The sequence below is a fragment of the Podarcis melisellensis genome, assembly GCF_964234715.1.
Source record: "Podarcis melisellensis genome assembly, chromosome: Z".
NCBI lineage: Eukaryota > Metazoa > Chordata > Lepidosauria > Squamata > Lacertidae > Podarcis > Podarcis melisellensis.
The window spans coordinates 27,783,818-27,811,771 of NC_138547.1; the positions used below are offsets into that span (position 1 = coordinate 27,783,818).

The 27,954-nt window shown below is 42.3% G+C and overlaps 1 protein-coding gene across 1 annotated transcript in view; it reads left to right on the forward strand.

Moving 5' to 3' along the window:
* The window catches only part of LOC309362012 (growth hormone secretagogue receptor type 1-like), a gene marked incomplete at both ends in the record, with an annotated part of 80,052 nt that extends 56,763 nt beyond the window's left edge, over window positions 1-23,289 (forward strand). The window contains one exon of the transcript XR_014164714.1: window positions 23,024-23,289. The remainder of the gene's footprint in view (window positions 1-23,023) is intronic.
* Between the last annotated feature and the right edge of the window lie 4,665 nt (window positions 23,290-27,954).

Below are 27,954 nucleotides of genomic sequence, written 5' to 3' on the forward strand. Positions count from 1 at the left end.
TCCATAATACCAATCTGTTCATAAACTAAATATATGTTTTTATTAAATCTTTAGAAATAATGTTAAATGTTTCCCAAGGGAGCTTATATGCACCCCTCTTTTGCGTATAATATTTGGCTTCCATCCAGAAAAGTACCACAGGTTATGTTGAGACACTGGACATGTTTCTTAGGTATTGCTCAACAAGTACACATAGTCAAACATTTTCTGTGTTCACAGATGGAAAATAGCCACATAATTAATCTGTGAAACAGCTTTGGCTGTGGCAGGGATAAACCACTGCAGGGTTTTTTGAAGAAACAAAACAAAACATACAATTCCTGAAACACTCTGAAGTACAAGAGACTTCCTTGTAGATTTCCTCATGAACTATGCTATCACTCCCATATATATATATATATATATATATATATATATATAATCATTTACAAAGATAGCAGTCTGCAGAAGTGTCTGAAGCAAAATTATTAGCTCCGTATTAGCATTAGGAGATTCATTTACCACATTATTATGAAGATCTGTATAGGCTTAAACTTGCCGCAAGCAAACTTAATTTTCCAATGCAATCATCTAGGATGAGGCCACCTTGCAGTTGAGAATCCTGTACTTCATTTCCCCTATGCCCCCTAAGCTAAGAGGAACGGAGTGTAATGGAGCCATGGGTGAATAAGACTGGCTGTCATTTATCCAGATCCCACCAAGAGTTCTCTTTCATATACACCACAATCACATTGAAGGGGGAGAGAAAAAGTGGACCATTTGCTTTGCGGGAAGCTCAATAGGTTTACTAGAATGGGAGATGCACCATGGCAGCCAGACCCCATGATATTGCTTGGCTACAGTTATAACTGCAAGTAGTAACAGTAAAACAAATAAACAGCTGGTTTCATTTGAAAGCAAAAAATCAAGAACCATTCAGGACAGGACTTCTACAATGGCTCTAGCATTCTGGGTATCATCTCATAGTACCATGACCCAATATTGAAGGTGTGGGGAACCTTCGGCTTCCATATATTGCTAAACTACAAATCCCATCATCACTAGCTACTGACTATCTTTGCTGGGGCTGATGGGAGTTGTATTTCAGCAACACCTGGAGGGCCAAAAGTTCCTCACCCCTGAAATATTCTCTCAAATCATCGGGTAGGCTTTTAATAATGCAAGGAGGGGAGGGAAGAGAGCAAGCTACCTCGAGATCTTGAAGAGCTGCTGCCAGTCAATTGGCAATACTAGGGCAGGTACACTAATGATCTGACAGTGTAAGACATAGCACTGCATTCAATGATATTTCTATTCAGAGCTGACCCACTGAATTTTTTTGGATATGAGTAACTTGGATCCATTTATTTCAATATGTTGGGGGGTTATTGGGTTGTTTTTGTTTTTGTTTTGATTATGTATTTTGTGGTTTTATATTCTGATTTTATCCTGAGACCTGCGGTTATAGGGCGGTATACAAATTTAAATAATAATAATAATAGTAGAAATGAGTTAACTACAACCAATAGCTCATTATTCCCTAGCAAAAATATTATTATTCAAAACAAAATGCACCAATTTACACAGTCCAGCACGTTTTCAATGAATAATTTTGACGTCCTGAAAAATGGTACTTCAATTTTACAAGGAATATACAAATCCCTTAGTTCAGGGAAGTGATGGTCAGGATGATAATCCAATATGGAAGATTTGTTCATCTCACTTTTCCCAAGAGTGAAAGAATATATGTACTCTGCCTCATTTTTTTAATATCTGGATTCAATTTTAAAGGGCATTTTAATGCATCAAGAAGTCTCATGCTTATCTTTCAAAAATTATCTGACTCAGCAGGAGATCCATACTTTAGCAGAACTGATTTAAGCTTAAGAGTATGGGACACTTCTTCACCCTATTTATATATAGCGTATTGTACTTATGGAGACCCTCACAGCAGCAACTTGTCTCTTTTTCTCTTCATTTTACAACTTCTGTGCCAGAACTGTTAGTGACTCATGGCCACATCCTGTAGTGCCTAACAAATCCTCCCCCAGATAATCCTCTGTGAATTCTCCAGAGAGCAAGGGACCTGAGGCTTAGGGGAACCCTACATGCTGAACACAGACACTACCAAAGTTTAAAATAATAAGACCGGGTTATTAATTTTCCCAGCTTGTAATGTCCACATATAGTCCAAGGAAAACTCACTTGACTTTAGGTACTTTTTCTGCTTATAATTGACACTGATGTTATGATTTTGGTCTAGCTGCTCAAATATAGCAGCAGCCACTACTACATACTAAGATTATTATTCTCAGTAAAACTGTAGCTTTAAAATGAAATTTTAAAAAAATGAAAATCTAGTTATAGGGTAATACCAATACTCCATCTCAATCAATTGGATCGGGAGTTTCCAAGCAGAAAGGCCCAAGAGCATGCAGCATCCAATATACAGCCAAACTCTGGTGAAATGTGGTTGGTTGGCTGCAAGGGACAGCCAACTGAATCCTGATCTAAATGAACAACAACCCAAGATTGGGTCATACCATTTGAGGGGAGGGGAAAGAAGAAAGATGAACTCTCTAAGTCTTCTGTGGGAATGATTCCTGGGTGGTTGTTCCATGGCTGCTTACCTGCTCCCTTTGTCTGGGTGGAGTAGAGCTTCACTGTTTGATGCTTTGGTGCTGAATGATCCTTGCCTACAGTTGTGAAATAAGAACAAAATAACATAAGAAAATGGCCCAACTTTTCCAGCAACCTGTTCTCACAGTGGCCAACCAGATGCCCCAGGACACCTCTATCTTCCTTTCCCCACAAAGTATCATTTCCCCAAGGTACCAGGTAGAATGGATCAGAACTAGACAGGCAGGCATTCGTGCATCCAACTGCAAAAGCCAGAAATGTAGGAAGGGAAAGCAACCTATTTGCCCCACTCTCAAACTTTCTAGCTCAGAATATAAGGTGGGGAAGAAATGGAGGAAAGGGAAAGAGGAAAAATAATGGGCATTAGGTTAAAAATATTGTTTTGTATGTACAAAGCAATGTATTTAGGGGGGAAAGTGGGTACTTTTCTTAAATAGAAAACTGGAGAAAATCCTGAGCTACTAAAATGACTCTGGCACCCAGGACCTCTAAATACCGTACTCTCCCTTTTCCTTGTTTTATTTTGTCATCTGGGGCTGTGTGGGGAGTGCCAACCAACATTATCTCTGCGTATAACCAAGTGCCAAAGAGAAGTGTTGATAAAAACTCAAGTTATCAAATAAAACACTCTTCCTAAGCTGAAATTCTCATTACCAAAGCAAAGGCTCATTTACAAACACTGGCCTGCCAGCTGCAAGCTAGACTCCCCCATCCCAACTTCTAAGGCAAATGAACTTTGCTTATCGGAGAAAAAGTACATTAAAGCCAAATGCATGTTACATTTGAATGAGATCATTTATAAGAACAATACTTTTTCTACATCTAACACACCCGCATCCATGCAGTGTGTACTAAAGTAAAATAGTGCGCAAAATGGTTCGAAGACCCCACTTAGATAATATGTTTCTTAGGACATTTGCTAGTCTTTAGTCTTCTTTGTGCTTTATTGCAGTGAACTAAGACAGCTACCCTTCCAGAAACCAACATTTTAACAGCTGTAGCATCCATGGGAGTGTGATGAAACTGTGTTTAATTATAATTTCATTTTAAAATATAGTTCACATTATTTAGGCAAAAGAGAAATGCATTTTAATGGGGCTTTTATTTTATTTCTTAAAAATCAATAGTAAATAAAAGCGAATTGACCTTCGTTTCAAACTTAACAAAGCACCCAAAGTGAATTCTAACATTATATTAAAGCAGTCATGCAAAATCTGTAATTGAAACAGAACAGGCACTAAATGTGAAATGAGTCAACAGAGCACTGGCAAAAAAAGTCAACACAACCTAGCTAAATGCCAGCAAGTTACTTTTTTAAAAAACCAAATTTCAAAAAGAAAGAAAATTAAGTTGTGGTAGCTGGTAGGCATTATATAGAGAAGGAGCCAATCAAATCTTCCACAGAAGCCATCCAACCAAGTAGGTGCTGAATCAAAGTAAGCTGGTGAGTTCACCAATTCCAAAGTTAAATTATGGAACAAATTAAAGCAGTAATTCCCAAAATGTGTGTCACAATAAATGCTTAATTAAATATGCACTGAAAAATCAAAACCCTAATTTGAGATACAACCAGTGTCTGTATCTTGAATGGGTAGGACTTATACAGCACTGGCACCACTTCTCTGTTAATATAGTCCTAATGCAATCCAGAGGACAGAAGGATTCAGCAGAAGATATACCAGCATCACATGACAAAGCCCACATTGTAGCTGATAGACACAGATTAATCCCTCATACATCATTACTGGCAAACAGCAGGATCCTAAACCTGAAGCCAGCCCACCTGTGGAAAGGGGGGTGATAGAAACTGGGAGGCAATATTAATGTGACTTTCCTTCAGTTGCAAGGTGGACACTTGACCATTGTTCTTGTAGTTAACCCTATTAATCTAACTAGTACTCAGTCAAGAAAGGGAATATGTATCTTTTTAGGGGCAGAACAGTTAGCATCTAATGTTAACCCCCAAAATTAATGTGCCATCAGAAGTTGGGAAACATTGCTTTAAAGGGATCATATTGGGGGGGGGGAGAGATTTGACTAGTCATTCTTATGCTCATCCATGCCCATTTATTTCAGATTTCTCAAGCAATTATTTCAAAGAGAACAAACATTACTATACATTTTATCATATATACTTTTCAATGCCGTCAAATATATATAAATAGATATAACTGCCCTATGCATTTTCACCCAGAACTACAAAATACTATGTCAAATGAATATAAGAAGTATGACTCTCAAGTTTCTACTACCTATTTCTAAAGCGCTAATGGAATAACTAGACTCCCAAATTCTTAGGAATAAGCATTAGAGTTCTAGACTGTAGGCAAACAGTGGTGTTTTATTTGAGGCTTGATTGTAATTTATTTTCAAAATAATGAGAAATTCATTGGAAAATGTGGAGTGAAATATTTAAACATATAGTAAGTAAGTCACATGTACACAGCTGTTCTTTACACTGAAATGGGACCAGAGATTAACTGAGCTTACAAAGAATGGAAAGTTTGATTGGCAATGGGAACATTCAGTAAGGTTACACTGTTAACTAGACTGAATGATTCTTTCAATAAAATAAAATAAATATTTTATCTGGCATTGAACTTCAGAGTTCAACCCATTCACATTGCAACATTCAGCATATGGCTGCCAAAATAGATCTTTACCAGCATCAACTTCAAAGTACATCAATTAGTGTCCAATACAGCTTGGGAAAAGATTAAGGATGGGGTATTCAAATACCAAGGAAACTAGTAAGGCAGGACCCAATTCAGAAAGCCAGGGCATTTTTATTTGCAATTGGCTGCAGCTATCAGACATGATAGCTAAATGGAACCTGGGGATCAGAGGTAGCATTTCCTCAAATATCAGCTGAAGGGGCAGGGGCAGGAAAAGTACAGGGAATATTGTTGTGTTTGTGCCCTGCTCTGGGCTTCCCATGCCCACAGGATGTTAGAATATACTATTGTGATTAATTTATCCAGTATGCATAGTGCTTTTCAGAGTACAAAATGACAGGTCCCTCGCCAAGGAGCTTAAAATTCAACATAGGGGATAAAGTGTGTGCAGTGGGTTGGGGGTGGAGGCAGCAGTTCACAAGGAAATAATTTGTTTTTGCTGTAGGCCCATGTACAAGGAAACATGAGAATTAGGGGTGCGTGCCAAAGGCTTCATGGAAAGAAGATGCACCCTTTGTTTGTTCAAGCAGGGCTGTTTTACCATTCTGACCATCCAGGCTACTTACAGAAAGGTTTGCCTGTAAGACCACACATTTCTAGATCTTCTGGTCACTTCAGGGGCACCAATGGAAGGGGAGACAACATTTTGCAAGTCTCTGCCACCCTCAAGCAAGTGTGCTTACCGAGCAGTGCATCCCTAACCCCTCCCTCACTATTCTGTCTACCCACCTCTCAGTTCAACCTTCCGACCTATCCATCCATTTGCCAAAGTAAATGTTTGTGATGATGCAGTGGAAGGACCCTGATCTGCGTGAGATCATTTGTGTGCAACATCTGTGCAAATCTGAGGATCCTGGGAGCTCCTATGGTGCAGCCTTTTCGAGCAATCAGATTGCAGAATCACTAAGAAATGGTGTGTCCACACTGATCAATTTACACAGAAAGGCTTGTGTTAACACGAGTGAGGGAATAAATTATGGCTGCTTCCACAATAAGCTCTTCCAGAATGTAATAAAGAGTTCAGTGTGTGTTCCTCACCAAGGAATCCCAACCTTTTCATTTAAAGTCTGGTTTGCAGAAGAGATAACAGCTGAAAACTAACCATCCTGACCTTGGCAAACTTAATCACAACATGTCTTTTGAAGCATTCTCCAAAGCAGGTGAAGGGAGGAGAGTAAAAAAGCTTGTTTCAGAGGGAAGTCTATGTGCAATGATAAATTCCTTTGATAAATCGCTAATGTCATTTTACTGTAATTAGGATACACAGCAGGCTTTTAAATAAATAAAAAATGTATTCCTAAAGGCAACATGTAACCAATATTGGGGTGCGTGTAGAATGGTTCCTAACACTTCGCACCAAATGATCAATTATGCATAAGAAAGTTCAGAATACATACTGGTTATAATCAAGTCTTGGGCTGCAATATCATACAGCTTGGAAATAGAGCCACATTTACACCATACAGAGTTAGAAACTCAGATATAAGCTAGGTGCCAGGTGGCTCATTAAACCAAGGTTGCAGTCACCAGAATGGAATGTCCATTTGCCATTTTGGGGTAAGACAGCTCTAAAGTCTTATTTTTCAAATGATGCACTGACCATGATTGATTCTCAGTTAAGCAGCTGGCTTGTTCAGATGATAACCTTGAGCTCGCTTAAGAACCTTGAGACCTCAAAGAAGAAATGTCACTTGATCCAAGGACAGTGCACGTGTATGCTGGCCTATCCCGAACTCTTTCTTAATGGTGACTGCTCCTGCTCAGGCTTCACAGAAAAAGCAGTTTGGTTCCAGAAATTCATTCTGATTGTGCAGATAAAATATAACAGTTAAATTTTTACAGGATGGGATATTAGTGTGTGAAACTAGTCCAGTTCCCATGATACTCAAATGGTGGAGATGTCAGGCGTCATCCTGGTACCCAGGCATCTTCACTTGGTCACAAGTGGTTGAAAGTCAAGTGCAAAATGTGCCTGGTACCTGGCCAATTTTGAACACTGGTATAAGCATTATTATATCATTTTAAACACTCATGGTTTCTACCAAATAATTATGGGAGCTGTTGTTCGTTAAAGGTGCTGAGAGTTGTTAAGAGGCCCTTATTCCCCTCACAGTGCTGCAATTCCAAAAGCAATTTTAGTATGCAATCTTAAGTATCCTGTTCAGAGTGAGTGTGTTTGTACATGCGTGTGCAAAGTAGTAGATAAACTACCTCTTCCAAAGGCCTGCTGGCATGTACCACCCAAGGAAGGACTTAACTCTTTCTTATTGCATGGCATCTTATTCTCTCTCTTCCTCCCCACCCCCCACTAGTTCTACATGGGGGTGGGGAGGGAGGGAGGGAGAGAATTGAAAAATAAGACACCACTGATTGATTCTTACTATTCTTTTATATTGTAAAGTTTAAATGTTATTGTTTTAAGTTTGTTTTGCTTTATTACATATTATTGCTATTTTAACTTTTTGTAAGTTGCCCTGGCAACATCAGTGGTCTTTGACAAATTACTAACCTTCAGCATAACCATCCTCACAGTGCTGTTACAAAGCTTAAGGGGTTACTCAGAGCTTCACAGAAGTGAGAAATAATAACATTTATATTTTTTAAGGTCTTTTCTTACATTAGAGGGAGTCGCAAACATCATCTCAATAATTGCCACAACACTTCCCAGCTTGTAGCTACACCAACCTCTTAATAATCAACTCTAGTTGGGGGGAGGGGGGGCTAACACACAACTGAAGCTATCAATTTACATACCCAGATTAAAATTAAGTTGGTTTCTTCAAATGACAAGCTTGATAAATCTTGGAACAATCAGGCAACATAACAGAATCAAAGATTATACTATGCTGTTCTTCAGCAATCACAACATATCCAGTGTAAATCTTTATGGCTCAAAGAGATGCAACTATACTTGAACACTTATTATTATTTAAACAGCTTGAAATCACAAGAGTCATGAGCCTATTGAAAGATCACTTGGATTTCAAGCTAGCGTTATGGCATATGTAGGCAGGCATTACTTTTTAGTTTAAATTACAGTTTGCCATCGTAAGCATGCATATGTATTTACCAGCATAAATGTGTGAATACTGAACAAAGCATGCATTCTTAAAAATTCAATAATAAAAAGCAAGTATGTTTTATACAGCAGTATGAAAGAAATAGTATAAAGGCAAAAATATAAACATTTCTTCATTACATTTGAACACAGTAAAAGCTGGAAATGCACATGCATGCAAACAGGAAACACACACAAACAGTATGAGTTAAGTACACCTGCCAGCTTTTGCATCATCCACAGCCAACTGGCCTGATTACAGGACAACACACCACTTGCCATATGTTGAGAAAGGGGTTCTGCAAGATTGGGGGTTTCCATCAACTGAATCACAAGCCCTACGAATTTAATAACAGAGAAAAAGAGGGCTGATGACTGCAGTTCTGTATAGCTACCTATTGAATAATCACAACAGTTTCTGCCTTGACTGCTGAACCTCTGCTACTTCAAAAGCCAGGAACAAGCATGGGGTAAAAATACTCATCTATCCAAATCTGCTGGCTACAGTAACTACCTTTTACACAAGAGAGAAGTTCAGGAAGGTACTGTACAGTATATCTAAAAGCTGTGCACTCACTCTAGTCAAAGGGGAATAGCCAGAAGGCTACGTGGCATTCAGACACAGCAGCACCAGGGGGAGGGGGAGGGGAAGAGAAAGCAGAAGAGAAGAAAGGAAAGACATCACCTTTCCGTGCCCCCGGACTAATAATTCGCAGCAGGTAATAAAAGCAAAAGGAAATATCTGATTGCAGTGCTGGAACAAACCCTTCCAAAAAGGAGCAGTGATCAATAGAAAGGTCAACTTTCTAACTGGGATACACCGGAGTATGCTGAGGGGGTGGGTGGAGTGAAGAGGGCACTAAAGGGGACTTCCTGCAACATAGCAGAGATTCAAGTTGACATGGCAGGTGTGCAAAGTTTAGGTCTGACTGCTGAACTCCACTACCGCAAGAGAACAATAATATGAGCTCTTTTACATTCACCTACTTCTCAGGCACTTCATTGCACCCCCTCGAAAGACTAGCCTCTTTCAACTACCTGCCATTTGAAACACAAATCCGCACACCTGAAGCACAAACAGCCCCGGCATCCTGCATATGGCTCCATGCACAAATTCAACGACTGAACATACAATACATCAGTTTTGATACCAGCATCTGAATCAAAATCAGTTTGCCGGAGCCCAGTTTCTGCACAAACCCACTCAGCAATTCTTGCAGGCCCAATATTCTCACAACTTCCAATCTTCCTTCAATTTCACCACCTAAAGCTCCACTGTATTCACACACAGAGACACACCGCTCCCCCCCCAAAAAATCTCTTATTTCCTTATCCAAGACTCCTACACCCAAGTCACAACACACCTGTGTCGTGTGGCCCTTTAAACATCCAATACTCCCAAGACCATCAGAATCACCAACCACCAACTTCAGTCTCCCGATTTCCCCAGAATCCATTCTTCTCCGCCCACCCAGCAAACCCCTTCGCAGCAAACTCCCCGTTTCCGCAAACCGGTGACAGTCCCACCCGCCACACTTCCACCTAGGAGAACCTGGGAAGGTGAAAGTGGGTTTGGGGGTTGTTGGCAAAGTGTTTTAAGATGACTGGAGCGGGCATGGGTGCCGGGTGTGTGTGGCGTGGGGGAAACAGCTTGAGAGAAAAGAGTGTCCTTTTTTAAAAAAAAAATTAAGATAGTAGTGGTCCTCTTAGAACGGGGTGGGTTGCAAACTGAAAGCTGGACTAAGGAATGCAAGAGATGACCTGCAGGGACGTGTGTGTGTGTGTGTGTGTGTGTGTGTGTGTGCAATGCAAAGGTGTGTGATGCAAAGGTTTGCAACGGGATTAAAAACTTGGGAGGCTGCAAGCGGAGATGACCTTCCGAGGAGAAAAGCAGCCTCTTTGGAGCAAGGAGGGCGGGAGAATGCATATATATATTTTAACTTGTTTCTGTTACATCGGCAGTCACGGAAGACTAAGAATCCGTGCCGGGGAGATCAGCTGGGAATGAGGCGCTGGCAGTGTCGGTGGTGCTGGGGTGGAGGGGATGAGGACTTCCTCGCGTGTGAAGCGGAGAGTGTGCCCCCCGACCCACACCAACCCCTTCCTCGCCTCCCAGCAGCCCCCCAAACTCAAGGGACACCCCGGCTTCCAACCCACCCGACCCCTCCGCAAGCCCCACCCTGGCGGCCCGGCAGACCCCTGGAGCCCCTTCCAAGAGGAGCGGGGAAGACCCGGCCACTTACCGGCGCAGGCAGGAGCCGCTGGCAGGGAGGCGGGCGGCGGGCACCGGGGAAGCCTCAGCCGCCTCCTCAGGCTCGGCGCTGCGGGGCGTCGCAGCAGCAGCAGCAACAGACTCAGTCAGACGGCTGCGCCATGATGGAATGCAGACTCCCGCACATGCGCACTGCTGCTGCCGCCGCCGCTGCCGCCGCTGCCGAGGAACCGAAGAGGGGACACGCGCGTCGAACCAGAGTGGGAATCGGTGCGATCGGGCTCTCCAACCACACTGCGGTCTCGAGTGCCCTCGTCTCCGAGGTTAAGAAGCAGCCTCGGGCGGGGGAAGGGGGGCCGGGGAGGGCGTGCTCTCCGGATCCACGTGACGGGTGTTTTGGTTCTGTTTATCTTTTGTTTGCCTTGTACACGTTATCGTCGCATTACGTTTTCCGGATCCTTGTGCATTGCTCTCGAGACACCGGGAATGTAACCCCGTGCTTGTACGAAAGGTCAGAGCGGTGGGGAGCCGCTTACCCCCCCACTCCCCTTCCTCAACCCCCCGCGGGCAGCATTCTCTTAGGACTGCATGCCAGTGGTGAACGAGGCCAGAAGTAAAACTCGCCGGAGCAGCAAATGTAAATGTTAGCCTCGTGCAGCATTAAATTGTTTGCTGCATTTAAATGACACTTTTCCCGTGGTTCTCCTTTCTTCTTCAATGCCCCCACAACAACCCTGTGAGGTGGGCAGGGCCAGCCCCAAGAGATTTCGGCACCCGAGTTGGACCCCAAAATGGACCTCCCTCCCTCCTCGCCAGGGAATAAGGGGATCAGGGAAGATCTATATCAGCAACAAGGGTGGCGGGGTGACATCAGGATCTGCCGTCCCTGTGGACCCTGCCGCCTGAGGCAGTCTCCTCACCTTATGGGCTCTGGAGGTAGGTTAGGCTGAGAGGCAAATGACTGGCCAATCATCTTAATGGCCGAGTACAAGGGACGCGGGTGGCGCTGTGGGTTAAAGCCTCAGCGCCTAGGGCTTGCCGATTGAAAGGTCGGCGGTTCGAATCCCCGCGGCGGGGTGCGCTCCCGTTGCTCGGTCCCAGCGCCTGCCAACCTAGCAGTTCGAAAGCACCCCCGGGTGCAAGTAGATAAATAGGGACCGCTTACCAGCGGGAAGGTAAACGGCGTTTCCGTGTGCTGCGCTGGCTCGCCAGAGCAGCGATGTCACGCTGCCACGTGACCCGGAAGTGTCTCCGGACAGCGCTGGCCCCTGGCCTCTTAAGTGAGATGGGCACACAACCCCAGAGTCTGTCAAGACTGGCCCGTACGGGCAGGGGTACCTTTACCTTTACCTTTATGGAATCAAACCCATGTCTCCCAGATCCTAGTTCCACACTCTAACCACTAAGAAACACTGCTACACCAGTAGGCTAGGTATCTCCCCTCGCTATACCCACCAACACAAGAACATATTGCAGAGAGGCAAAGACATTCAGGGTGCAAAGCAGAGTTAATCAGAGTTAATCAAAGGACTCAGAAGGTGGTATGGAGATGCCTCCAGCTTCTTGGCCTGTGGCTCCCCACATGTGAAGGAAGTAAAATCACATTCAGACTAGTACTGATACTAGAATTGAACATATTGCATTTCAGAGGTAGGAGGAGGGAAAAGGACTTTACTGAGGCAAAGTGAGTATAAAGCACCAGGTTTAAAGCTGACTCTACAATTTCCATATATTCAAGGAAGCAGGTGGTAATGTATTTTACAGAAGATTTGTGTTAACATAAAATAAAAACCCACCAGACTGCCTGAAATTTACCAGATTTTACACATTCATTAATAACTAGATTTCCATGTTAGTTTCTCTAGAATTGCTATATCCCATACATTTTGTAACTAGGGGGCTAGTGTGACAGCGGTCAATGTCTTCCAATGCTGTGTAATTATGCAACAATTTACAAGAATTTAATGAAACATTGGGAAGAACTTTCTGACAGTAAGAACTGTTAGTCAGTGCAATGGCCTGCCTCGTAAGGTGGTGGACTCACCTTCATTGGAGAGTTTTAAGCAAAGGTTGAACGGACAGCTTTCAGAGATTCTTTAATTGTGATGCTTGCACAGCAGGGGGTTGGACTGCGGGGTCTCTGCCAACTATGATTCTTTTAATGAGTTCCTTGGATTTTAGTTTAATGTTATCACCCTCAAACAGAGAAAGCAGTGCAAGTTGCGAGGCAATCTGCATAGATTCTTTAATGTTGGTGGATAGTATTCTTATTTATACCCCGCCTATCTGGCTGGGTTGCCCCAGCCATTATCTTTCTGATGCCTCTTTCACAAAGACCAAAATCTTTGGACTGGTTGACACTCCCAGCACAGATGGAAATCAGTATCAAGAAACCCACATCTCCTCCAGCACATCAGAGTCACTTTGAAAGTAATGAGGGAAATTTGCATGGGAGTTTGGTACCATCTGTGATTCAACTTTAGGGTCATTTTCTGTATCTTCACTGATAAACTTTGAGTTGGTTTGTTCATGGTCTATCATTGATTTCTGCATTGAACTTCATTTCCCTATTTAATGCTCATGAGGTTCCCAAACTATTCAGCAAGACCCTGTTTAATGCAACCACAAGGTTGGTCTGTTGGTCACTAACAAGTCTAACACTTTCCATATGGATGAGGGCCCGGGTATATTGGTTTTGAATATAAGGGAATTTCAGAAGATGGACAATTTGGATGAGATTTAGCCATCAGTCCTGTATTTTTCTAAAACAGAAGAGTGTTTGATTTACTATAAAAATTAATTTTAGAGTAGAACTAAATAAAGGAATTAACATGTACTACTTGGACTGTAAAGGTAAAAAAGGAAAGGACTCCTGGATGGTTATTTCCAGTCAAAGGCAACTGTGGGGTTGCGGTGCTCATCTTTGCTTTCAGGCCAAGGGAGCCGGCGTTTGTCCACTGACAGCTTTCTGGATCATGTGGCCAGCATGACTAAACCGCTTCTGGTGCAGTGGAACACCGTTACAGAAGTGCACAGAAACGCCATTTACTTTCCCGCCACAGTGGTACCTATTCATCTACTTGCACTGGCGTGCTTTCAAACTACTAGGTTGGCAAGAGCTGGGACGGAGCAATAGGAGCTTACTCTGTTGCGGGGATTCGAACCGCCAATCTTTCGATCAGCAAGCCCAAGAGGCTCAGTGGTTTAGACCACAGTGCCACCCGCATCCCTCTTGGACTGTAATAACCTGCCAGGGGATCATTGAATTCATGAAGGGTACCTTTGAGCTTATTCTGAGAGACCAATGCATGCTCATTGATAATAAGGAATGAGATGGAACAACAAATCCTAACCAAGGTGTTTCATTTTTGCATCATGGGCTTTGTAGTTTTAAAAGTGCATAAAAGCTTTGTTTCTTATTAAATATGCATATGGTCAACCTTGTGTTGCATGGCTGCCATCTTACAAACCCTTTCTTGAGCATAAGCCTAGTTTGTTTTCAAGGCAGCTACTAGGGAAAGCTAAGAAGCTTTAGAGTCTGATGCTGGATACAAATGGGTCTGAGTGTGGTATAGAGATTAAGAGCCTAAACTACAAATAAGAACCTCTGCAGTTAAAAATTTACAACTGCTGTGAACTTTAGGCACACTCTCTCACTGTCAGTTCTATACTTCATCTGCAATATGGGGAATACGAACACTGCCCACCTTTTATTTTGTTTAGGAGACGCCTTTCACATACGTTTTACAGTGGTACCTCGGGTTAAGTACATAATTCGTTCCGGAGGTCCGTTCTTAACCTGAAACTGTTCTTAACCTGAAGTACCACTTTAGCTAATGGGGCCTCCTGCTGCTGCCGCACCGCCAGAGCACAATTTCTGTTCTCATCCTGAAGCAAAGTTCTTAACCCAAAGTAATATTTCTGGGTTATCGTATGTAACCCGAGGTACCACTGTAATTTGATTTACAACCCCACAATAAAAAACAGGTAAAAATAGGTTTTAAAATTTATTTTTTAAACAACAACTCAAGGTAAATTTAATAGCAATACAAATAAACGTCTAGGGCAGAGACCTAAGATACTTTTTTTATTTCCACCAGCTGAATGAGACGCTTACAAGATAAAACAAAATTTTAAAAATTCCTTCCAGTAGCACCTTAGAGACCAACTACGTTAGTTATTGGTATGAGCTTTTGTGTCCACGCACACTTCTTCAGATACATTTCAGAAGTGTGTGTGCACATGAAAGCTCATACCAATAACTAACGTAGTTGGTCTCTAAGGTGCTACTGGAAGGAATTTTTTTATTTTGTTTCGACTGGCAGACCAACACGGCTACCTACCTGTAATCTTACAAGATAGTTGTAAGAACTGCAACTAGATAATGCTCATAGAATGCTCTGAACATTTGAAACCACCATACAAATATTAAGTTTTAATGTGTGCATGTAATAAAGTAAAATGTGATTTACCATATTTTTTTCCCCTCCTAAAAAGTAAGGGGAAATGTGTGTGCGTCTTATGCAGGCTGTGCGGCTATCACAGAAGCCAGAATAGCAAGCGGGATTGCTGCTTTCCTGAGCAGCAATCCCTCTTGCTGTTCTGGCTTCTGAGATTCAGAATATTTTCTTTCTTGTTTTCCTCCTCCAAAAACTAGGTGCGTCTTGTGGTCTGGTGCATCTTATAGAGCGAAAAATACGGCATTTATTTTTAAATGAACTCCAAAGGACTTATTTTGCATGGGTGATTGGGTTTCAGGTATGCCTCAATGCCCACAATTTACAGCAAAAAAGTACCAGTGGGAGAGATGTGGGGAACCTCTGGTCCTCCACATGTTGTGGAACTACAACTCCTATCACCTCTGGCCATTGGCCATGCTCGCTGGGGCTGATGGGAGTTGCAGTTCAGCAGCATCTGTAGGCACAAATGTTCCCTGCACTTGCAGTACAAAAAGATACATCATGACACTCCATTAGACCTCCCTTGTTGCACTCTGGCTTCAGACAAGCAAGTCCACACCCAGTTCATCCAGTAGACAGGGGCAAATTCAGTGTACCATGTGATCACAGATGGCTCTACTCTACAGGCCAATTCTTCAGCACTACAACTCAAGAAACAGTCATTATGCAAGAAGCGGCAGACAGTCCCAAGACTGAGTGAATGCTCCACAATTTCCTGCAATGTCAAGTCAATCCTTGACTGTACCTTCACTTACTCCATATAGTCCAAGAAGAAGAATGGCACTGGAGTTAGGAAGCTATGTGCCCTACTTTATTTCTCTATTTGAAGTGCTATCAGATGATAGTCCTCTGTTTGAAAGCATTCTCTTGGTCAGCCTTTGCCCACCTAGTGTAAGGTTACCAGATTTTTTTTTCAATGAATCCAGGGACACTTTTCAACTTCAATAGGAATTTATCAGAGGACTGATTTGTAAATCCGGGGACGTCTGGTAACCTTAACTGAGTGCCCTCCAGATATATTGGACCACAGTCAAAATCCTGCTTAAAGATAAAGAACTCTCGGAAAGGAGACCTTGAAACTGACCACTAACAATAAGCACCAAGATAGCAGACTGAGCAGGCAAGGAGGATTCCTGGTTATTGTCTGCGGTGCATTGTTTTCATATTGAAAGCATAGTAATTACCGTATTTTTCGCTCTATAACACGCACCAGACCATAACACGCACGTAGTTTTTAGAGGAGGAAAACAAGGAAAAAAATATTCTAAACGAAATAGTGGATATATTATTTTTGTGGTTCATGCTGTGGTCACAGACATGTGATCTGACAGTGAGTTTGGATTAGCCCAATGCAAAAATCCTGAGGATCCACGTGGATCCATGCTTTGTAACCACGGAGGAGGGAAGGAAGGGGAACCATGGATCCTCTGCTCACGACTGCAGCAGATCCCCCCCGCCACCCGCAGGCATTCGCTCCATAACACGCACAGACATTTCCCCTTACTTTCTAGGAGGAAAAACGTGAGTGTTATGGTGCAAAAAATACAGTATTTCAATACATGCATTGATACACAAGCAATTTTCATGTAAATCTATGCCAACTTTTGCTCTCCTCTTTTCTGGCAATATTCTGAGTGGGCCTTGGACTTCTGCCCCCCCCCCCCAGTCTTTTCTGGCGTCATCACTGCTCCATTTTCACAAATAGTCCAGACTCCAGTCAATTGGAAATACACATTTCAGATTGAGCATTTCCCAACTTAAATGAACCCCAAATTTATATTACCCCCACGGTGGAAAAATAAATCAAGACACCTTACAAGTACATGTATTTTACCACCACCACAAGGTTAATGACTGTTGAGAAATACAGTGGTACCTCGGGTTAAGTACTTAATTCGTTCCGGAGGTCCGTACTTAACCTGAAACTGTTCTTAACCTGAAGCACCACTTTATCTAATGGGGCCTCCTGCTGCTGTTGCGCCGCCGGAGCACAATTTCTGTTCTCATCCTGAAGCAAAGTTCTTAACCTGAAGCACTGTTTCTGGGTTAGCGGAGTCTGTAACCTGAAGCGTATGTAATATGTAACCTGAAGCGTATGTAACCTGAGGTACCACTGTGTTTGCTTTGGAAAATAGTGCAGTGAGCAAGGCTTAAATCCCAGCACTACTGCAGGTGAAGGACTTCTGCAGATGACCTGTTTATTTGGCACTAGCAACCTTATACCTGATGTTCAGGATTCTAAGAAAGCTTCAATCCATCTTTATTCGAAAGGAAATCAGGTTGAGTGGGGTTATCTTGAGTTTTCTGGAGTATGTTGTCAGCAACATGCAATGACACACAGCTCTACTCCTCCTTTACATCAGCAGGTGAGAGCTAATAAACTGAAGCCTAATCCAGATAAAACTGGAGGCACTGTTAGACAGGATGGATGGAAGTTTGCATGCTCATGATATGCTTACACTCCTGAAAGAGTGGGTACACAACTGAGGGATCCATTGCTGTCACTTGAGGCTCAGGTGGACAGTGGCCTTGAGTGCCTTCCATCAGCTTTGGCTGGTGGACAAGCTGTGCTGCTTTCTAGACAGGGATAGCCTAATTTCTGTCATCTATGCTCTGGTAACTTCTAGGTTAGATTACAGCAACCTGTTATACATGGGACTGCCTCTGAAGAAGGTTCAGAAACTTAAGCTGGTGCCAAATTCAGCAGCCAGGTTGCACATCAAGGCATGATGGTTTGAGAATAAGATGCCAATCTTAGCCTAGAGTTTTGACCCATAAAGCCTTAAATGGCTCAGGATCGTAATACTTCAAACCCCGCCTCTCCCCATATGAACTGACCTGGAACCTATGATCATCATCTGAGGCTCGTTCTTCATGTGCCCCCTCCATGAGAGGTCTAGAGAGTGGCAGCACAAGAAGGGGCCTTTTCTGCGGTGGCTCCCCACTTGTGGAATGCTCTCCCCAGGGAGACTTGCCTGGCGCCTTAGGCAACTGGCAAAAACAGTCCTCTTCTCCCAGGCCTTTGACTACCGGTAATTAAAAAATCTATGGCCTTTTAAATGGGGGGGGATGTTGTTTTTGTTATTATGCTATGCATTTTTGTGTGTTTATATTGTAACCCGTCCTCAGATGGAGAGCAGTATAGAAATTAAATAGCTAAATAAATAACAAAAAATACTTTCCAAAACAGTAGATTCACCCTGAGTTGCTTACACAAAGCATACATGGAAGTTACTCTCTCTTGGGTCTTTATTGAGCATTTGCTCTGATTTTATTTGCAGGGAAACTCTACAGCAATAAGCAGCAATCCTGCATTCACCTTGATTTGCTTTTGTGGTGGTTAATCATACGTTCATCCCACACTTTTCAGTGCATTTCCCAATCACTTTCCAAATTGCGAAAAGGTCGTTTTTGTTGTATATATGTATAGATGTTGCATGAGGGCAACAGAGTGCTTTTAATCCATTTTAATTGCACATGTGCTTGAATCTCACCTGAAAAATAGTGACAGTCTTGAAGCAACTCAAGATTGGACCACAAACCTCTTAAAGGTAAGAGGTAATGGCCAGGTGATCCAATCATGCATGCCACATATGCATTTTTTGTAATTTTTTTAAATGGAAATTGTTGTTAATGTCAAGTTTTAAATTGTTGTAACCCTTACTGAAATCTTAGAGTGTAGGGCAGATAATAAACAACAACAACAACAACAATAATAATAATAATAATAATAATAATAATAATAATGGCAGCAACAACATATTTTAGCCCAAAGCGTTTGAGCTTTTATCTTTGCCCTCTTTAGGTGATGTTGGATTTACTTCAACACAGACTGGCTTTTACAAAATAACTGCTTTGTTTATTTGTGACTGGATATTTTTAGGACCTGTGGATGAAATGGATGAATTGTTGCTTTATATATCCTCCTAAGACTAGAGCATGCAATTGCTTCCTTACTGCATGGAATTATCTGAGTTATAAATAAAAAAATGACTTTATGTTACTTTCAGGTAAGCGGAAGACATGGAGGAAGGCTATGTGTACTGCTTCTAGCTCTTTTAGCTGCAGCAAATCGTTTACTACCATATAAAATGTAATTTATTCAATTTTTATCCCACCCTTCCTCCAAGATACTAAGATATCTTGAGAATATAACTTGTTCAGATATTTTTGCTAGGTGCTTAGAAGACTTGGGGTACAGGCCTTGTGGCATGGTTTTGCATAAAATTTGCACACGCAGGTATATATGTATAAGTGCCATTTTTAGGCCTCTAAGCAAATTAAAATTGTGTGTGGCCAGGATCTCATCAGCACTGTGCTTTGTGACATGCCCAGCTACTCTGTAGCAAAGGCACTATGTTCCTTGCAGACTGATCGGCAGATGTTCAAGCACATGGTTTCCCCCAGAGAATCCTGGGAAATGTAGTTTGTCAGTGGTGCTGAGAATTGTAGTTCTGTGTGTAGCTTACCCTGCAGAGAGCTGTATTCTGCCTTTGCAGTTGGTGGTAGCAATGCTTCTGAATGCCAGTTGCTGGAAACCACAGGAAGGGAGAGTGTTCTTGTGCCTCTGGTTGGCCACCGTGAGAACAGGATGCTGAACTAGATGAACCATTGGCCTGATCCAGCATACTGATCTTACGTTCCTAAGCTCCCAGAATTATTTGAAGAAAGCCATGTGCTTTAAATGTATGGTGTGAATGTGACCAATGTCTACTGAAAACTATTTTATTTCAGCAAGCCTACTCAAACAGATAACTTAGTTACCTATATGCATTTTAAGTTTCACTGACCCTATCTATCTATCTATCTATCTATCTATCTATCTATCTATCTACGATCTATCTATCATCTGTTTTCTAATAGTTTTGCAGGTTTTAGTTGTGTTTTACCTATAATTTTATTGCACAAAGACCTTGATTTCAGGGCTCTTAACACTCCTTCTCAGTCCACCTGCTTTTATTCTTTCTTTATAATTGGAGGGTTATATTGAGTGTCAGTGTCTTAAATATTTTAAAGAGAGGCCAGAAAGGAGAAAGTTCACATCACCTAATGAAGACATACTTCGCATACAGAATGTGTTTGTTGACCAGGAACAAAAAGCTGCTTAATCATTTCACCTCAGAGAGAATTCCTGGAATCTTCAGTGTTCTGTATCAGAAATCTCATAACTCCTAATGTGTTGGGGATGCGGATCTTTCTTAAAAAAACAAAAGCTCACTTTCTGGGGAATAAAATGTTTGGATTACAGTCCTTTATTTCACTGAGAAAGTATTCTTGGTGCCATAGGAGTTACTAGGGAACACTGAATTCTTTTCCTGATGTTCAGTGTATTTGAACATAGGAAGCTGCCTTCTCTTTCATCGTACCATTGGTCCATTTAGCTCAATATTATCTGCACTGATTGGCAGTGGCTCTCCAGGGTTTCAGGCAGGTCTGTTTCCCCAATCCTACCTAGAGCCAGGATTTGAATTTGGGAGCTTCCATAGCTCTTCCTATCATCATCATCATCAATTTATTTATTTTCTTTTTAAAATAGAGAAGTTCAGTTAAAACTGCAAGCAGCAATAAATAAACACTATCATGCAAAATACCCCCACCCAAAAAACCCAGCTGCCTTGTGGAAATGCTAATTGAACTACCTATGTTGCAGCATCCCACATTAAAAGGAAAAAAGCATAATATCTTCCGAAAGCTTTCTAGAAGAGTCTGATTTTGTCCTGGTGCTTAAAGCGGCATCATAAAAATGATGCTGTATTCCTCATTGGTCTGGTCTACACATCACATTGAGCCAAGCCATGGCTTAGTGCAAACACAAAAGCTTGTGAGCTCCTAGAAAGGATATTGTGGCCACTTCTTTCTTTCTCATTCATTTTGCTGCTTCACCGCACTGAACAAACCATGGTTCAGCATGGCATGTCACCCTAACCAAGGCTTGCAGTTTAGCTCTCTCTAGACCAGCCATAAGTTATATCCAAGATTCCCTCCCCTGTCTTCATAGTGGAGTTGTCCCAGCCCCATCATCATTTTGTAGCCCTTTTCTGAATCTTTTTCCAGCTCTACAATTTTCGTTTGAGGTGTGGCGACCTGAAATGTGCATGGTATTTACGTTGTATTACAAATGGAATACACTAGCAGTTTCATTCTCAGTCCCTGACCTAATGATCCATAACATGGAATTCACATATTTCACAGCTGCTGCACATTGGGTTGACATCTTCATCGATCTGTCCGCCATGACCCCAGGGTCTCTTTCCTTGTCAATCACATGAGTTCAGACCCCTTGAGAGGTTTTGCCCCAATGTGCACTACTTTAAAGTTGTTTGCATTGAATTGCATTTGCTGTTTCAAAGTGCATCCATCCAGTTTGGAGAGATCCTTTTAGAGCTTTGGGTAATTTTTTATTTGTTTGTTTTTTACCACTGCAAATAATTGGTGTCATTGGCAAACGTGGCCACATTACTGCTCACTTCTACACCAGATCATGTATGAACAATTTTAAAAGCTCCCTTCCTGATCCAGTTCCTTGGTGGAACCCACATCTTGCTTGCCTCCATTGGGAGAACTGACCGTTTATTCCTACTTCCTCCTCTTTAACAAGTTACTGAACAATGAGACGACCTCACTTCTTATCCCATGATTGCTAATCTTACTCAAGAAACTTTGGTGAAGTTGTTTATCAAACACTTTTTGAAAGTTTTGATACAGTGTCTACTGAGTCACCCCTATCCACATGCTTATTATTAACCCCCCAAACCTCTAAAAGGTTAATTAGCTAGGATGTATCCTTGCAGAAGCCATAGGAGTTGTTCTTCAGCAAGGCTTGCTCTTCCATATGCTTGGTTATTTTATCTTCGGCCATGCTTTCCACTGGTTTCCCCAGAACAGATGTTAAGCTAACCAGTTTGCCATTTCAAGGATCCCCACTCCCTTTTTTAAAAAATGGTGTTGCATTGGACACTTTCCAGCCCTCAAAAGCAGGGACTGACCTTAGGGACAAGTTACATATTTTTGTTCAAAGATCAACTATTTCACACTTGAGTTCCTTAAGAACTCTCAATGAATGCCATCTGGACCTGGAGGTCTGTTAGTTTTTAATTTGTCAATAAGGCCCAGAACTTCAACTCTTGTCATCACTGTTTGTCTCACTTCCTAAAAGGTTTCAAAATCATTGAAAAGTGGGTGGAGCAATCAATGCAAATTTTACCTTTGTTCTGTAGGCTAGTTTGCACACATGCACACAAACACACACCCCAATTTAGGCAGCCGAGAGGCATTAATAGTTCAAGCCTCACTGCAGTCAGGCAAAAGCACTTAATGGTGCAAAGCAGGGCCCTTCAAGGGGGCTGGCAGGAGGAGGGCTATGACCTGGGGAAAGTGTCAAGACCTGAGGATCCATACCTCTTATTTAACCCACCATCACTTTACATTAAGAAAGCATGCTGACTGAAGGTTCACCTTCTCAATGCTGCTGGAGTTGTCAACTACCAAAGAACTCCCCTCACAATGTGCTCTCTTGTGGCTTTTACATAATCTGCCATGGCTGTACAAGATCCCCGTGTGAGCAGTGCCTAATAAAGCTTTCAAGGAAATGTTAGAGAAGCATTAAAGCTAAGCAGCATATAAATGACATGAACTCATAAATTTATGGGTATTATAATTGAACAGTGTGGGATTCAGCATCTGGAAGATGGGGAAATAAATCATGCAATTTGTTTTATTGCTCCTGAATACGGTATATCTTGGTACCATTGAACAGTCTTTTGGTGTATGAACTGCAAATCTCTCTTCAGCTATGCAAGTACAAAACAAAATGGTTTATCTTAGAACCTAGAGTTCAAATAGTTTTCATTTTCAAAAGATTGTGACTGGTGGTGCAGCCAGAGAGATTACTTCAAGATGAAAGGGATCTGAGGGCAGCAGCCCAGTAGCGGTTTTAGGGGATGAGTTTGGGTGCTACGTCTCTGACGCAATTTCTCTTCATTATCACCCACTCCAGTAGATGTTAATGAAGCTGACCCTGAAATATGCTGTCTGAAACACTCACTGCCTCTTTACCAACCTTCAACACTACTGAGTTATTAGGAGGAAGTTCTGCTTGTGGCAACTGCACCGTACAAGACAGTCACAGGGCTGTGACATGAAACTGGGCATTTTTTGCTGTCACCATTTGAATGCCCTTCTTTCTGTCATATTTGAAGCATCATCTATTAGTTACTTCAAACTTACATTTTGGCCCAGACTTTCCCTGATGCATAAGATTGGACTCTGTTTTATGCCCTTGAATCCTTTGAATCTTTGCTTATTTGCTTTTAAATACTTTTATATGTTTTACACTGTTGTTTTATTGGTTTGAAATTGCATTCTTGTTTTAATTACATCTATCCATCAATAAAGCTTTGATATTTATAAAATATTGGGTGGTTTATAAATGCTTAAAATACTATAAGGTTTTTCTGAACAGACAAGTGGTGTAAAATCACTATGAAATGTAAAAAAAGCAAAATAAATATTTTTCTGTCAAAGGCTTCCATTCCTAGCCATGCCCTTGCTGAAGCCTAAGGAAACCAGATGGTGAAATGCCTTGCAGGTTGTTTTGGAAAAATCCATTTCACAAAAAAAGACAACCCTCCAAAAGTCTAAGTCTAAGGCTTAGCTTTCTCATGTGGAGCCCTGGGCTCTTCCTGTGAGCAAGAAAAGGCTCCCCATGGTCATTTTTGCACCCTGCTCACAGCCCATAAAAGGTGGATAATTGTAGGATTATGTACTGTTCCAACTTGAAGTATCCGAAGCTTTTTAAAGAAAGCTTGGCAGCCTACTGGATCCTAAACATAAGAATAGCTTCTTTGGGTCAGAGAAAGTGTCCATCCAGGCCAGTGTTCAACTGCAATGGTGTTAAACCAGATGCTCAATCTGTCATCAGAAGCAAGGTGGACCGAGATGTTTTGACCCCTGAGGCAAAATGCCCCATTGCCTCCCCTGATCCAGCCCCTGGATGCATGATGTGCAGGGGCCATGAGCCACTGCAAGGGCTTCTCCTCAAGGAAAGGCCCTTGCAAAGCCCTGCCAACCTGCCTCCTAATTCCTCACAACCGTCAGGAATGATTACATTCTGGTCCTGGCCAGAGTCTCAATGCGCCTGTGTCATCCCACCTCCTCTTCCCATAACCCACTCCATCATAGCACTGAAATCCTCATGTCCCAGGAGGGCCACTGTAGTGTTGCTGCACCTGAGCACAATGGTTGTGTGGTTACAGAGGTGGCAGCAGAACAAGCCTCCAAGGAGAACACCACTGCTGGTCATTACCACTGTGGCGGTGATGGTCAGAGGCAATGTGTTCCTTGGAGGCCTGATCTGCCACCTCTGTGGATCATGCTGCCCAAAGTGGGTTCCCTCACCCTGATTCATGGGTGGGCCAGCCCTGATTTAAGGTTAGCATTGTCAGGGACCTTTCAAGGCCTGTGCCACAGTAGGGGCTCCCACTTATCACCATGGAACTGTGTCCCTGCTTGTCTTGTTTCTTGCCTCTGTTATGGGCTCCTTCAGAGAACTTCCTGAATAGGCATTCATCTGTGGTGTGCAGTGAATTTTCTCATAGGGATACTGTTATGGCCAGAGGCGCCAGCCTGCGAGGGTGATTGAGGGGTGTGTGTGATATCACATGCACAAGCATCACGTCTCTCCCCCTAAGCCAGGCAGAAGCTTCCAAGACTTTGGGAAGGAGATTCCAGGGCTCTGACAGGATGCCTTCTTCTCAAAGCTGGGCAGCCTTTGGGAAGGTGGTGAGAGGGCCTCTCTCCCTAAGCCATGGAGATGCTTCTGGGCTTGGGGAAGGAGATGCCAAGGGAACATTTAGGGGACTATCCTAGTCCTCCTAGTCCATTGACCGTGCACTACTGGCATTCATCCTGATTTGCTTGTGGGTAATTCCATGAAAATTCCATTGTTAACATGTTCTATATAATTTTCATGTACAGTTATCATTTTAAAGGTAACTTCCCAAAGTTTAATTATCCGACAAACTGAAATGCCAATCAGTTTTCATGAGGACATTTATTTATTTTTTTAATAGCAAACTGAAGTGGAAATGTGGAAAACTGAATTTCTTCCAACTGGAAAAATGGGAAGCTGAGAGAAACCAGATTTGCCCCTCCCTTTCTGGGCTTAATTGAAACAAATACATCCAAGAAGGCCGCAGAGATTATTTGTAAAATGAACAAAAGGGCCGTCACAAATACCTTTCCCACCTTGGGGCGGGGGGGGGGGAGAGGTAATTGCAACAAAAAATCTGTATCCCAGCCATGAGTATTTCACTGAAATTTTCTCTTTGCTTTGATGCAGTTTCAAAGGTACCATTCCCCACCACCTCAGTAATTGATGAAGAATGGTCAGGGAGGGAGATGTCCAATAATTTTTTTGGCATGACAGTAATTGCAATGTCTAGTTCTCTGTATATGGATATGGGTAGAACTGTCTTGCAGTCTTTTTACTGTGCTCTGCTTTTTTCCTTTTGGATTCCAGATATGGGGAGAAACAAAAGAAAACCATACTTTCAGCCCTTGCCTATTAGCTTCCAGAGCTGGTTCATATTAGTCCGTCTGCTCCCAATGTCATCTCAGGACCTTTTGTCACTTAAAGTAAAGCAGGAATGCCATATCACTACTGCTCCAATTCATGACTGTAATCAAGGTAGGAGAATCAAGATTGCATCCAAAGCTAGTCCTAATTACAGCAGATCTACTGAAGCTAATGAATGTAACTAAGGTCCCATCTTCAGTATACATTTAAAGCTGTATGCCATCTCAGCTGCCCAGGACCTCCATACATACTGCCCAGGCTTGCACTACGGGAGGTCACTTGGTGCTGCTAATGCAGCAGTTTGACTTCATCCCCAGAGACACACGCCATTGTCTCTTGAGACAGATGGGTGCCAACAACAACGATACCACTTTAAATGGTCATGGCTTTCCCCCATGAATGCTGGGAGTTGTAGTTTATTAACAGTGCTGAAATTTGTTTGGGGACCCTGTTAAAATCCCTGGCTTAAGGCATTATCCACTTTCCATATGCTGTATTGACCCCTGGCTTCTTTCCATCAACTTCAAAGCCAGCTTGTGTCCCCCCTACTTTTATCTTCTTCTTCTTCGGCGATCACTCATAGCCAAGTAATATTGTCTTCCATAAACACAGTTTTAACAATAAGTCTGTAAGTGACTGTGGAGGCCAGTTCTGGATCCACATGTCCTTTCACAGTGGGGACATTGGTTTCCAGGTGGGAGTTGATCACGGTGTGGATTTGCCAAGCATGCTTTCCTCTTAGCACGTTTCTCGCTTGTGTCCTGAGTTTGAGTGTCTTCAAAGCCCATGACACCTTTGGTAAAGGCTGTTCTCCAATTAGATCGCTCACAGGCAAGTGTTTCCCAATTGTTAGTGTTTATACTACATTTTAAAGATTTGCCTTGAGACAATCTTTAACTGTCTCTTTTGTTGACCACCAGCATTACGCTTCCCATTTTTAAGTTAGGAATAGAGTAGTTGCTTTGGAAGACGATAATCAGGCATCTGCACAACATGTCCAGTCCAACAAACTTGATGTTGAAGAATCATTGATTTGACACTGGTGATCTTTGCTTCTTCCAGTACACTGGTATTAGTTTGCCTGTCTTCCCAAATGATGTGTAAAAAATTTTCAGAGACACTGTTGATGGAATTTTTTGAGGAGTTGGAGATGACGTTTATAAGTTGTCCATGCTTCACAAGCATACAGTAAGGTTGGTGGTACAATAGCTTTGTAAACAAGCATTTTGGTTACCCTTCTAATGTCCCGGTCCTGAAACACTCTGCACTTCAATTGGGAGAAAGCCGCACTCATGGAGCTTATTTGATGCTGGATTTCAGCATCCATGTCGGCCCTTGTGGAAAGATAACTACTCAAGTAGGAGAAGTGATCAACATTTTCCAATGTTACACCATTGAGTTGGATTTCTGGCACTGCAGAGGGGTAATTTTGTACTTGTTGGTGCAGCACTTTGGTTTTTGGGATGCTGAGCTATAGACCAAGCTTTTCGTAAGCTTCTGAGGAGACATTTAGGATGGTTTGGAGGTCCTCCTCTGAGCGTGCACTCACTATGTTGTCATCAGCATACTGAAGCTCTATGACGGAAGTTACGGTAACCTTACTCTTTGCTTTCAGCCTGCTCAGATTGAAGAGTTTCCATCTGTTCGATATATGATTTCTACTGCTGTGGGGAGTTTCCCTTTGACAAAGTATAGGATCATAGCAATGAAAATAATGAATAGAGTTGAGGCAATAACACAACCCTGTTTAACACCTGATCCCACTGTGAATGGTTCATTTTGAGAGCCACTGTTATCTGCGATTGTTGCTGTCATATTATCATGGAGGAGCTGAATGATGTCCACAAATTTATCTGGGCAGCCGATTTTCAGAAGGACAGTCCACAGGGCATTACAATTTACAGTGTCAAAATCCTTAGTCAGGTCAATAAACGCCATATACAGGGGTTGGTTTGGCTCTCTGCATTTTTCTTGAAGCTGTTGAGCAGTGAAAATCATGTCCACTGTCCCCCTAGAAGGCTGAAAACCATTTTGGGATTCAGGAAGGGTCACCTCCGATATTGTTAAGAGACAGTTTGCTAAGATCCTTGCAAGAATTTTGCTGGCTGCAGCTAATAGAGAGATGCCTTAATAGTTTCTGCAATCAGTTCTGTCACCTTTTTTAAAGAGAGTGATAATTTTAGCATTCCTAAAGTCTGCTGGGATCTCTACTGTCTCCCAGATTTTTTTGATGAGCTTGTGAAATTGTTGTGTAAGTTCAATTTCATATATACTGGGGGAAAGCACATAATTGCCCTATGAATATGCAATAAATGCAGATTGAGAACTAAATGGTGGCTTGCAGGGCAATCCTG